Below are 14,325 nucleotides of genomic sequence, written 5' to 3'. Positions count from 1 at the left end.
GGATTTGCCCCAGAGTTGGGGAGTGAGTGACTTGGGGCGGGGGCCCCAAGACCCGGCTCCCTATCCAGCCTCCTGTGAACTGGAAGGGAGGCCGGGGTCGATGGTGGGACAAGCACAGGTGGGACCCTCCAGCCCTCACCCCATCCCTGCTGGGGGCGGGGGGAGAGCTGGCCCGGGCCCTCCCTGAAGGGCTCACATTCCTGGGAGGCCCCGGAAGAACAGGGAGCAAGTACGTAAACAGTCCAGGCCCCAGTGCAGGGGGAGACGGGGAGGGGGTGATGCCGCAGGTATGGGCGGAGGGCCAGCTCTCGCTGTGGCCATGGGGAGTGCTCACTGAGGAGGGGACCATGCGTGGTGACCCATTTGCACAGACGGGAAAGGGGCGGGACGGGGACAGCCTGGCCACGCCAGGAGGTGGGAACTGGGAGGGGCTCAGGTTTTAGGGAAAGAAAGAGCTGAAGGGCTGGGGTGGCCGAGAATGGGCAGTGGAGCGAGACACCCCCAGAGGAGCAGGCGGGGATCCGGGGGCCTTCACTGGGGCTGGGGGTTGGGGTTCACTCCAGCTGTAAAGGGAAAGCACCGGAGGGCTTGGAAGAAGCAATTTGCTGTGATGTGTGACTTGGAAAGGCCTTGCTGGCTGCTGCAGGGAGAGTGGGGGGCAGCGGGGAGGCCAGGAGAGCCCTTAAGCGGTGCTGGGGTGCCTGGGGAGACAGCTTGGTCTGTGAGCGCTGCGATTGGAGGGAGATGAGCCTGGCTAGGGGCAGGATGAGGGCAAAGAGCCATCCCCATCCCAGCTGGGGACCTGGGGGCCTCTTCGCAGCCAGGGGAGGCCTGGGAGGAGACAGGAGATCCCTGGGGGAGAAATCTGGGGAGTTAAGTTTGAAAGATGTGCAGAAAGCGAGGGTGGCTCATTAGACTGTCCAAACCTCAAGCGTATGGGTGACGACAGCATCTGGGGAGGCTGACGGCCACCAGGCGTTCTCCTCACTGCTCTGGGGGTGTGATTTCACAGCCCCTGTGGAGGGCCTTTCAGCAAGATCAGTGAAGCCCACAGATATTCCTGTGAACCAGCCACTCCACTTGTAGAAATGAATCTTATCAACACTCCAACATCCAAGCAAAACGACACAGGGATCAGGACAGTTGCTTCCATTGTAGCAGGAAAATATTGGAAACTCCCTGCATGTCCATCAGTAGACACCGGGGAAATATTTGCAGTGTGCCCAGACAATGGAGTACCATTCAGCCAGAAAAGAAAATGAGGAAGTTCTCTTGGTTCTGATTTGAAAATTGTTCCAACATATAATGTTGAGTTAAAAAGCACAGTGCAGAACAGCTGGTGGTGTTCCGCCATCGAAAAAAACAAAAGTAGGAAAAGATAGACATTCGTGTCTGCCTGTGTGCATTAAGGCAGCCTGGAAGAACACACCAGGAACTAAGAATGGTTGTTGGTGAGTGCGTGCGCACAAGTGCGTGTGCACAAGTGCGTGTGCAGGGCTGGTGGGGGAAGGGGGGAGGGGAAGGGGAGGGAGACAGAAGTTGGGGAGGAGATATTTCACTGTGTCCTGTTTTAATTTTTTCATTACTGAGCCACATGAACGTGTCATACATGTTATAATCTCACATTTCGTTGAGATGCTGGAGGTTCCAGCACAGAGGAGACGTGGGATTCTCTGGTGTGGGATCGTCCAGCGAAGACGAGTGTCCTTGAAGCGGGTTCATCAGCAGCCTGAGGTTTTCTCCAGCCAAGTTCAGTGCTCAGGTGCCAGCCTGGAGTCACAGAGTTGGGTTTAACTGAGAACATGGTTTGGGTTGGGCGATCACACCAGGGGGTGAGCAGAGCTGAGGTGTGAGGGGTTCCCCCAGGAGAGGTTAGAGCCCTGGACCTGGGGTCTCAGCTGGCAGGAGGCTGGTGGGCGTGTGAGATGGGGAGGGGCTGTGAAATGGTGCTGGGTCAGAAGATGGGGCCCCAGGGGGCTGGGGTGCTGTTGCAGGGGTGAGTGGGTGGGTGTGGGGATAGGAGGACAGTTGAGGTAGTATTACTGCTGCAGTTACCGGCGAAGACACAGCGGGGGTGAGGCTCTGAGATAGCGTGGCTGACGTTGTGGGGAGCCGAGGGCTCCGGGAACCGGGAGGCAGATGTGGATGCTGACCACGTGGTGGAGGGGGCAGCGGGCAGGGGCTGACGTTCCCTGAGAATCCCTGGGAGAGACCCAGAGGTGAGCAGACCACAGCAACATGGAGGGAAGTGGAGACGGCTTGCCTGCGGCGTAAGTGGGCACGGACCAGCCTCAGCCCCTGGCTTCTGCCCGTCATTGCAGGGCGGTGAACAGTCCTTGGGTTTAGTGGATGGATCAGGCTTGTGCTGGAGCCACACCTGGGAGGGCTGCATGGGGGTGACCCCAGGAAGGAGGGAGCCGTGGTGCTGCAATTCTCTGAGCCTTCCAGGTGGTTGCCGCAGATGCTGAACCTGCAGTAAGGACTGCGGTGAATCAGGTGGACTGTGCTCCTGACAGTTATTTCCCTGCAGAGACACCCTGAGGGCCTGGGACAGGGTGGGGTCAGGAGGATGCAGGGATGGTCAGCTAAGATCTCCACTACTGTGACTCTGCTTCTGGTGGATGGGGGGATGGTCCGATGGTTTAGGGCTGACCCTGAGGCTGGACCCACAGCCTCTCTTGTCCGGATGGCCCTGGGCCCTGAACTGTCGAAGTTTCTGGGTTGAGGAGGATGGCTGGGACAGCTGGGGTCTCTCATCTCCCATGAGGCTGGCCTGAGCTTGTCCACACAATGGTGGGAAGGCTCCTGCAGCAATAGAGGGCAGCCTGGTGCACAAGCACTTCCTCTTTTTTTTTTTTTTTGTAGTACGCAGGCCTGTCACTGTTGTGGCCTCTCCCATTGCGGAGCACAGGCTCCGGACGTGCAGGCTCAGCGGCCATGGCTCACGGGCCCAGCCGCTCCGTGGCACGTGGGATCCTCCTGGACCGGGGCACAAACCCGTGTCCCCTGCATCGGCAGGCGGACTCTCAACCACTGTGCCACCAGGGAAGCCCTATTACTATTTTTAAAATTGAAATATAGTTGATTTATAATGTTGTGCTGGACTTCCCTGGTGGCACAGTGGTTAAGAGTCCGCCTGCCAGTTCAGGGCACACAGGTTCGAGCCCGTGGTCCGGGAAGATCCTATGTGCCGCGGAGACACTAAGCCCATGCGCCACAACTACTGAGCCTGAGCTCTAGAGCCCATGATCCACAACTACTGAAGCCCGCATGCCTAGAGCCCGTGCTCTGCAACAAGAGAAGCCACCGCAATGAGAAGCCCGCGCACCGCAACGAAGAGTAGCCCCCGCTCGCCTCAACTAGAGAAAGCCCGCGTAAAGCAACGAAGACCCAACGTAGCCAAAAATAAATTAATTAATTAAAAAAAAATAATGTGTGGCCAATGTCTGCTGCACAGCAAAATGACTCAGTTATACACCTATATATTTACATTCTTTTTTATATTCTTCCATTATGGTTTATCGCAGGTTATTGAGTATAGTTCCCTGTGTTATACAAAAGATAGAAATTCTCAACCATGAATTCTATTTTGTCTTTTTTTACAAAAATTTTTTGGCTGCACCACTCAGTATGCAGGATCTTAGTTCCCCAACCAGGGATCGAACCTGCGCCCCCTGCAGTGGAAGCGCAGAGTCTTAACCACTGGACCTCCAGGGAGGGCCCCACTTTTTCTGCTTGCGTCACATTTGCTAAGGTCCCAGTGGTCAGAGGCAGTCACATGACCAAGTCCAGATTCAAGGGCTGGAGAAACCGGCTCCCTTTTGATGGGAGAAACTGAATGCTGTGGCCATTTCCCCCTACAATCTACCCTCTGACTACAATTATTATATTCCTCCCTCATGAAAAATATATTCACCCCCGTCCCAAGATCTCCCGAAGTCTCATAGTATCATGGACCAGGCTGTCTGTTTGTGATCCCGTGATCCCGTGAACGTAGCTGGGCTTCTCAAGTACAGCTCCTTGGGTGGAGCAACTCTTGACCCAGAGTCTTGTGAACTATAAAGACTAGTTAGACGCCCTACACGCAGCACAGAGGAGAGGATGACATCAGTTAGCAATGCCATGCAAGAAAGGAGGGGCCGGAGGCAGCTCTGAAGGCCGGCCTCTGTGTGCTGCCCGACCCCCTATTCCGGGAGAGGGTGGCTATGCCCTGGGCTGCCCTTGAGTATCCATCCTTCTCCCCAGCTCTGGACTCCACCGTCTCTCCTCCACTCGTGGCTCTGCCCTCTAAGCACCCCTCGGCCATAACAACGGCCCACGCTTGTAGCTGAGCACCTTTCTGGTCTTTGCATCATTCAGGATCCAACCAAGAGGTGGAAACCACACAGTAATTGGGACAGGGAATATTTAAAGCAGGACGGCAGCAGAGCATTGGAGTGACAGGGACTGGCTACTGAGGATGAGGAGAACTCTCACAGTGCAGGCGCAGTGGGACCTGCTGAGGGCTGAGGCACAGCTCCAAGGAGGGAGCACATCTGGAAGCGTCCCCTCACCTCCACACCGGCACTGGGACTGGACTCAGGCCTCAGTGGAGAGGATGCGGCCCCGGTGAAGTTCAGTGAGGTGCTCTGCCTGCAGAACTTGCTGGAAAGTCACTCCCTGGGATGGCAGGTGAGCCGTGCACCGGCAGGTGCCGTGCTCAGAGCTTGCTGCAAGGCCACCTCAGGAGGTGGCGGAGGAAGCAGTCCACGGAGAGCTGTGCCAGGTGGCAGCCAACAAACAGTTTGAACCAGAAGACCCCTTCGCACTTCACTGTCCCTCCAGCGCCCTCTACTGACGAAGCTTAACACTCTGCAAGGGAGAAAATTCCAGAAAATTCCAGAATCCCCAAGCAGGGCAATGAAAGAGGAGTTTGGAGCTGGGGGCTGGGCGGGGCAATCAGCTTCCAGATGCACCTTCTGCACATACTTAACCTTCCATAAACATTTCCACTCAACACGAGACACCTATCCTTGCTACAAGTGAAGGAGCTCATTCTTTCTCCAAAATGAGGAGATGCAGTCCCAAGAGTCACCGTATCCCTTGCTGGCTGTGCTTATTATTCCTCAAATTTAGTCACGGCCCACTGGATAGTCTGTTACCTGAACTCTGAATTGTAAAGTTAACCTCCGACAAATTGCACGTGCAATCACAATGTCAAGGGGAGAAAAGAGGGAAATGGTTTGCATGTGCAAACAAACGCATTAAACAAGCAAAGAGAGTCAGGCAAAGGTACCATGGCCCTTGTTTCTGTAAGAGCCGTGGAGAGCTTATGGAGAGGCCCTGCGGAGTCTGCGGCTTCCTTCTCTCATCACTCATGCTTCTTTCCTCACCCAGCTCGGATTCTCCCCACCCTCAGTCAGAACCCCAGCTGGCCGGGGATGTTTACGTGATGACATGACCTGAATGAAGATTCCCAAGGGGTCTGAGTCCCCAGCTATGCTGCCCTGCTATGATTGCTGTGATTTTCCTTTAGCCCTTCCTGTTGGTCATGGAAATCGTCAGAAGAGCTGCAGAGAATGCCCTGCTCTGCAGACCCACCCTCCTGTCCTTACTGCAAAGCAGCAATGCAGTTCCCCCCCACTGACCAGAATTGGTCACTCCAGCCACAGAGCAATCCCTTGCTGGCTTTTTGCTTCCATGCATAAAGAGCCCCAAAGGGCTAGGTGGTAGTATTGTCTTTCAGTTTAATGAAGCCTCTGTGTGTCCCCAGGCCACAGTACGCCCCACCTTGGGGACTGAGACCCTGAAATCAGCAGAGCTCAATGTTGGGTATAAGAGAGAGGGCTCGCCACAACTCCACTCCTTGGTCCCTGGACCAGTGCATTGTGGCCACGGTGGAAACAGACCCACGTAACTGTCTCTGATCCAGACATATAAAGAAGCCTGTGAAACAGAGCCTCATCCGTCCTGGATGTTGTCTCCCAACTGGCGCCATAACTGAAACTTTACTAAGTCGCTCACCCTTTCTATCAGGCCAGCCACTTCCAGGTGATCAGGTATGCAGTCAGATCAGTGAATTCCATGGCCGGGAGCCATGATGCATTTCCTTGGCTGTGAAATGAGTCCCTTGGTTTCAGAAGCAATGCGGCGTGGAAACCATGAGGGTAAATAAGGCATTTCATGAGTCTGTCAGCCATGGTGCTGAGAGAAGCGCTGTGGGCAAGAAAGCCAAATCCATGACCAGAATATGCATCTATTCCAGGGAGGATGAATCATGGCCCCTTCGTGATGGAAGAGGTCCAGTGTAATCAACCTGCTACCAGGCAGCTGGCCGCTGTCCACAGGGAATGGTGCCACCACGAGCTAAGTGCTGACCTACAGCTGTTGTCAGATAAGGCACTCAGCAGTAGCCGGGGCTGCCTGGTAAGAGGAAGTCTGTGTTGTTGACCCCATGCATAGCCTCCATCCCTGTCACCATAGCTGCTTTGTTCGTGGGTCCATTGAGAAAGCACTGGCGTGGCTGGAGAAAGAGGCTCTTACGGGTAGAATTGTGTTCTCCCCCTGACTTCATATTGAAATCCTAATGCCCAACACCTGAGAAAGTGACCTCATTTAAAGACAGGATCTTTACAGAAGTAATCAAGTTAAAATGACATCGTTAGGGTGGGTCCTAGTCCAATATCACTGCTGACCTTCTAGAAAGGGGAGATTTGGACGGACACACAAACACACACACACACACACACACACACACAAATGCCATGTGAACATGAAAGCAGAGATTGGGGTGATGCTTCTACAAGCCAAGGAACACCAAAGATTCCCAGAGAACCTCCAGAAGCTAGGTGAGAAGCATGGAACAGATTTCTTCTCACAGCCCTCAGAAGGAAGCCAACAACGTGATCTTGGACTTGTAGCGTCCAGAACTGTGAAACATACATTTCTGTTGTTCAAGCCACCCAGTTTGCGGTGCTTTGTTAAGGAAACCCTAACAAATGATTACAGAGGCTGACTGACATCACTACAGTGCTTCATTCTTTCACCTGATTAATAAGTGTCTTCCGAAGTGAATGCCCTTTGATAGGTATTCATATCACACACAAATCTCTGTCTGTACCCACTCTGAGAGGTGGTCTGTCTATACACTTCTTCCCCAGATCTTCTTGTCACCAAACTCCCAATTCTGTCTGGGGTCCATCCAGCCAAACTGTTAGCAACTGTCTAAATGAGTGCAGATCGGTCCCTTTAGCCATCTCTCACTCTAGACATGGTGGAAAACCAATGGTATCTCTGTGGAATATATTGTAGCAGAGAGCAGGAGAATTTACATAGTTATGAGACAACATTGTTAAGGCATACTGTTGACCCTGCCAGGTAAAAGCAAACTGTCTCTGGTGGTCCTTGAAAATTAGTACAGAGAAAAAACTATTAGCTAGGCCAGTAGCTACATACCTCGTGCCAGGGCCATTTTGATTTGCCCCAGCAAACTTATTACATCTGGGACAGCAGATACAAGTGGAGTCACCACCTAATCACATTTATTACAGTTCACAGTCATTCTCCAAGATCCATTCAACATCTGCACAGGCTAAGCTGGCGAGTTAGATGTATGGGACTGTATTAGGCACTCCCATTCCTGCTTCTTTCAAGTCTTCAGTGGTGGCATTAATCTCTGCAATTACCCAGGGACACAATCAGGGCCAGGACTAGGATGAAGCAGTGAGGCACCAAGGCACAAAATTTAAGGAAGTGCTCTTCTAAGGATCAGGCAAATACCAAGCCTGCACTTAAAATTTGTTCTCTAGTTGCCTCACTCCTGAAGCAACACCCACTCCCAGGGTTACACAAGCAAAGTGTTGGAAATTAATACATGCACCCACCATTGGTGGGACTGTAACTTAGCACAAAATTTCTGGAGGGCATTTGAATATTTATTTTTTAAAATGTAATTCCAAGGTTTCAAAGTTTTCTTGTAACTTCTCACAAATTTGTTCTGTCTTGTGAATTTTTTCAAATTTCACTTTATATTTTTATTTACAGACTAACAATGTAAATATTGTTCAAAAAAGTCAAATACCCGTTCTAGGCTTATAATTAAAAAGTCAAATCTCTGCCCCCTGCCACCAGCACCACCCCAGGCAGCCCCTTGTACTCTACCCATGGATTCTGTCCCCCCCCCCCTTTTTTTTTGGTGGCCACGCTGCATGGCATGCGGGATCTTAGTTCTCTGACCAGAGGTTGCACCGGAACCCGTGCCCCCTGCAGTGGAAGTGTGCAGTGTTAACCACTTGACTGCCAGGGAATTCCCTGGTTCTCTTTCTTGATTTTTAGCTTTAAATGTTCTCTATTGAGCTGTTATCGTATAGGTCTTGAACAATTCTTTTTAAACTTATTACTAGGCTTTCATGGTTTTAGCCAATACTGTGAATCAGACCTTTTACCATAAAAATTATCTGATGAGGTCCTGGGCATAAAGTGTTAACCTACTGAGTTTTGTACATTTGTCTTGTAATCAGTGACTTTACCAGATTGTGTTATTTGTTCTAAAAGGCTTTTAGTTTAGTTTCTTTGATTTTCTGGCTGAACAATACTATCATTTGGGGGCATTGTTCATGTATATGTGCATTGTGTTATATCTGTATAAAATACACACACCTTGGAGAGGATCCTGGGAAGATGGTAGAAGAGGAAGCACCAGGGATCTATGTCCCCACCTAGACAACAATCACATGGACAGCGTCTGTCTGATGTAACTATTTTGGACCTCTGGAGTCTGTTGAAGGCATGCAAATTGTAGGGGAATACTTGGATGATAAATTTTGATTGCTGATTAATTTTGGTCAATTTCAGCTCCTAGCACAGTAGCAGCTACCCATCCCCCACCCCCAGCCATGTGGCAGGCAGCTTTTTTTTTTTTTTATATTGGAGTATAGTTGATTAACAATGTTGTGTTAGTTTCCCATGTACAGCAAAGTGATTCAGTTATACATACACATGTATCTATTCTTTTTCAAATTATTTTCCCATGTAGGTTATTACAGAGTACTGAGCAGAGTTCCCTGTGTTATACAGTAGGTCCTTGCTGGTTATCTATTTTAAATATAGCCGTGTGCACATGTCAATCCCAAACTCCCAACCTATCCCTCCCTCCACTTCCCCCCTGGTAACCATAAGTTCATTCTCTAAGTCTGTAAGTCTCTTTGTTTTGTAAAGAAGTTCATTTGTATCATTTTTTTAAAGATTCCGCATATGAGATATCATATGATATTTGTCTTTCTCTGTCTGACTTACTTCACTTAGTATGATAATCTCCAGGTCGATCCATGTTGCTGCAAATGGCATTATTTCATTCTTTTAATGGCTGAGTAATATTCCATTATATATATGTACCACATCTTTTTTATCCATTCATCTCTCGGACATTTAGGTTGCTTCCATGTCTTGGCTATTGTAAACAGTGCTTCAATTAATATTGGGGAGCATGCATACTTTCTAACCAAGTTTTTCTCCAGATATATGCCCAGGAGTGGGATTGCTGGATCATACGGTAGCTCTATTTTTAATTTTTTAAGGAACCTCCATATTGTTCTCCATAGTGGCTGCACCAATTTACATTCCCACCAACAGTGTAGGAGGGTTCCCTTTTCTCCACCCCCTCTTCAGCATTTAATGTTTTTAGATTTTTTGATGATGGCCATTCTGACTGGTGTGAGGTGGTATCTCATTGTAGCTTTGATTTGCATTTCTCTAATAATTAGTGATATTGAACATTTTTTCATGTACCTCTTGGCCATCTGTTTATCTTCTTTGGAGAAATGTCTATTTAGGTCTTCGGTCCATTTATTAAAAACTATAGATCTTGGACTTCCCTGGTGGTCCAGTGGTTAAGACTCGGCGCTCCAATGCAGGGGGTCCCTGGGTTCGATCCCTGGTCAGGGAACTAGATCCCACATGCTGCAACTAAGACCCAGCACAGCCAAATAAATAAATGAATAAATATTTAAAAAAAAATATATATATATAGATCTTTACTGGAGCATATGCATACACATGTCCCCATATCCCCTCCCTCTTGAGCCTCCCTCCCATCCTCCCTATCCCACCCACCTAGGTCATTGCAAAGCACTGAGCTGATCTCCCTGTGCTATGCTGCTGCTTCTACCCATTTTTGGATTGGGTTGTTTGTTTTTTTGATACTGAGCTGCATGAGCTGTTTGTAAATTTTGGAGACTAATCTTTTGTCGGTTGCGTCATTTGGAAATATTTTCTCCCATTCTGTGGGTTCTCTTTTCGTTTTGTTTATGGTTTCCTTTGCTGTGCAAAAGCTTTTGATGTTCATTAGGTTCCGTTTGTTTATTTTTGTTTGTATTTCCATTACTTGGGGAGATGGATTGAAAAAGATCTTGCCGCGATTTATGTCAGAAAGTGTTCTGCCTATGTTTTCCTCTAGGGGTTTTACATGATCCAGTCTCAAATTTAAGTCTTTAATCCATTTTGAGTTTATTTTTGTGTGTGGTTTTAAAGAATGTTCTAATTTCATTTTTTTACATGTAGCTATCCAGTTTTCCCAGCACATTTATTTATTTTTAAAATGTATTTATTGGCTGAGTTGGGTCTTTGCTGCTGCACACAGACTTTCCCTAGTTGCAGCAAGGGGGGGCTACTCTTCGTTGCGGTGCATGGGCTTCTCACTGTTGTGGCTTCTCTTGTTGCTGAGCATGGGCTCTAGGCGTGTGGGCTCAGTAGCTGTGGCACACGGGCTTAGTTGCTCCACGGCATGTGGGATTTTCCCAGACCGGGGCTCAAACCCATGTCCCCTGCATTGGCAGGAGGATTCTTAACCACTGTGCCATGAGGGAAGCCCCACCAGCACTATTTATTGAAGAGACTGTCTCCATCATTGTACAGTCATGCCTCTTTTGTCATAGATTAATTGAACATAGGTGCATGGTTTCAGTTCTGGGCCTTCTATCCTGTTCCATTGATCTATATTTCTGTTTTTGTGCCAGTACCATACTGTTTTGATGACTGTAGCTTTACAGTATAGTCTGAAGTCAGGGAGTTTGATTCCTCCAGCTCTGTTTTACTTTCTCAAGATTACTTTGGCTATTCGGGGTCTTTTGTATCTTCATACAAATTTTAAGATTTTTTTTGCTTTAGTTCTGTGAAAAATACTATTGGTAATTTGATAGGGATTGCATTGAATCTAGATTGCCTTGGTAGTATAGTCATTTTGACAATATTGATTCTTCTAATCCAAGAACATGGTATATCTTTCCATCTGTTTGTGTCATCTTCGATGTCTTTCATCAGTGTCTTATAGTTTTTGGAGTACAGGTCTTTTGTCTCCTTAGGTAGGCTTATTTCTAGGTATTGTATTCTTTTTGATGCGATGGTAAATGGGATTGTTTCTTTCTCTTTCTGATCTTTCATTGTTAGTGTATAGAAGTGCAACAGATTTCTGTGCATTAATTTTGTATCCTTCCACTTTTCTGAATTCATTGATGAGCTCTGGTAGTTTTCTGGTAGCACCTTTAGGATTTTCTAAAATGGTCTGCAAACAGTGACAGTTTTACTTCTTTTCCAGTTTGGATTCCTTTTATTTCTTTTTCTTCTCTGACTGCTGTGGCTAGGACTTCCAAAACTATGTCGAATAAAAGTGGCAGGGGGCTTCCCTGGTGGCGCAGTGGTTGAGAGTCTGCCTGCCAATGCAGGGGACACAGGTTCAAGCCCTGGTCTGGGAGGATCCCACATGCCGTGGAGCAACTGGGCCCGTGAGCCACAACTACTGAGCCTTCGCGTCTGGAGCCTGTGCTCCGCAACAAGAGAGGCTGTGACAGTGAGAGGCCCGCGCACCACGATGAAGAGTGGCCCCCTGCTCGCCACAACTAGAGAAAGCCCTCGCACAGAAACGAAGACCCAACACAGCCAAAAATAAATAAATTAAAAAAAAAACTCACTTAAAAAAAAAGGTGGCGGGAGTGGACATCCTTGTCTTGTTCCTGATCTTACAGGGAATGCTTTCAGCTTGTCACCTTCTGTATGATGTTAGCTGTAGGTTTGTCATATATGGCCTTTATTATGTTGAGGTATGTTCTTTCTATGCCCACTTTCTGGAGAGTTTTTATCATAAATGGCTGTTGACTTTTGTCAAAAGCTTTTTCTGCATCTATTGAGGTGATAATATTTTTTTTCAACATCTTTATTGGAGTATAATTGCTTTACAGTGTTGTGTTAGTTTCTGCTGTATAACAAAGTGAATCAGCTATATGCATACATATATCTCCATATCCCCTCCCTCTTGCGTCTCCCTCCCACCCTCCTTATCCCACCCGCTAGGTGGTCGCAAAGCACTGAGCTGAGCTCCCTGTGCTATGTGGCTGCTTCCCACTGGCTATCTATTTTACATTTGGCAGTGTATATATGTCCATGCCATTCTCTCACTTTGTCACAGCTTACCCTTCCCCCTCCCCATGTCCTCAAGTCCATTCTCTATGTCTGTGTCTTTATTCCTGTCCTGACCCTCGGTTCTTCATAACCTTTTTTTTTAGATTCCATACATATGTGTTAGCATACGGTTATTTGTTTTTCTCTTTCTGACTTACTTCACTCTGTATGACAGACTCTAGGTCCATCCACCTCACTACAAATAACTCAATTTCATTTCCTTTTATGGCTGAGTAATATTCCATTGTATATATGGGCCACATCTTCTTTATTCATTCATCTGTCAATGGACACTTAGGTTTCTTCCATGTCCTGGCTATTGTAAATAGAGCTGCAATGAACACTGTGGTACATGACTCTTTGAATTATGGTTTTCTCAGGGTATATGCCCAGTGGTGGGATTGCTGGGTCATATGGTAGTTCTATTTGTAGTTTTTTTAAGGAACCTCCATACTGTTCTCCATAGTGGCTGTATCAATTTACATTCCCAACAGTGTAAGAGGTTTCCCTTTTCTCTGCACCCTCTCCAGCATTTATTGTTTCTAGTTTTTTTGATGATGGCCATTCTGACCAGTGTGAGGTGATACTTCATTGTAGTTTTGATTTGCATTTCTCTAATTATTAGTGATGTTGAGCATCCTTTCATGTGTTTGTTGGCAATCTGTATATCTTCTTGGGAGAAATGTCTATTTAGGTCTTGTGCCCATTTTTGGATTAGGTTGTTTGTTTTTTTGATATTGAGCTGCATGAGCTGCTTGTATATTTTGGAGATTAATCCTTTGCCAGTGATCATATGGTTTTTATCCTTCAATTTGTTGATGTGGTGTATCATGCTGATTGATTTGCAGATATTGAAAAATCCTTGTATCCCTGAGATAAATCCCACTTAATCATGGTGTATAATCCTTTTAATGTATTGTTGGTTTTGGATTGCTAGTATTTTGTTGAGGATGTTTGCGTCTATGTTCATCAGTGATATTGGTCTGTAATTTTTTTGTGTGTGGTATCCTTGTCTGCTTTTCATATCAGGGTGATGGGGGACTCATAGAATGAGTTTGGGAGTATTCCTTCCTCTGCAATTTTTTGGAATATTTTCAGAAGAATAGGTGTTAACTCTTCTCTAAATATTTGATAGAATTCTCCTGTGAAGTCATCTGGTCCTGGACTTTTGTTTGTTGGGAGTTTTTAAATCACACTTTCAATTTCAGTACTTGTGATTGGTCTGTTCATATCCGTTTAAATTTAAGGTAATTATTGATATGTATGTTCTTATTGCCATTTTGTTAATTGTTTTGGATTTGTTTTTTTGTTTTTTGTTTTTTTTTTTGCGGTACGTGGGCCTCTCACTGTTGTGGCCTCTCCCGTTGCAGAGCACAGGCTCCGGACACAGAGGCTCAGTGGCCATGGCTCACGAGCCCAGCTGCTCCGCAGCATGTGGGATCTTCCCGGACCGGGGCACAAACCCATGTCCCCTGCATCGGCAGGCAGACTCTCAACCACTGCACCACCAGGGAAGCTCTGGATTTGTTTTTGTAGGTCTTTTTTCTTCCCTTCCTCTTTTGTTCTCTTCTCTTGTGATCTGATGACTAATTTTAGTGTTGTGTTTTGATTCCTTTTTCTCTTTTGTGTGTGTATCTATGGTAGATTTTTGTTTTGTGGTTACCATGAGGTTTTTGTTTTTGCTTTTTAACATCTTTATTGGAGTATAATTGCTTCACAGTGGTCTGTTAGTTCCTGCTTTATAACAAAGTGAGTCAGCTATATATATACATATATCCCCATATCACCTCCCTCTTACATCTCCCTCCCACCCTCCCTGCTTGTAAATTTTGGAGATTAATCCTTTGTCAGTTGCTTCGTTTGCAAATATTTTCTCCCATTCTGAGGGTTGTCTTT

At 47.2% G+C, this 14,325-nt stretch overlaps 1 long non-coding RNA gene across 1 annotated transcript in view; it reads right to left on the bottom strand.

Annotated features, from left to right (window-relative positions):
* Nucleotides 1-1,641: 1,641 nt before the first annotated feature.
* The window catches only part of LOC132488966 (uncharacterized), a 57,086-nt gene continuing 44,402 nt past the window's right edge, over nt 1,642-14,325 (bottom strand). The window contains exon 3 of the long non-coding RNA XR_009531829.1: nt 1,642-1,770. This is a non-coding gene — a long non-coding RNA (uncharacterized LOC132488966). The remainder of the gene's footprint in view (nt 1,771-14,325) is intronic.

Source organism: Mesoplodon densirostris, chromosome 4, assembly GCF_025265405.1.
Source record: "Mesoplodon densirostris isolate mMesDen1 chromosome 4, mMesDen1 primary haplotype, whole genome shotgun sequence".
NCBI lineage: Eukaryota > Metazoa > Chordata > Mammalia > Artiodactyla > Ziphiidae > Mesoplodon > Mesoplodon densirostris.
Note: the sequence above shows the minus strand (reverse complement) of the source record. Positions and strands in the feature narration are given on the sequence as shown.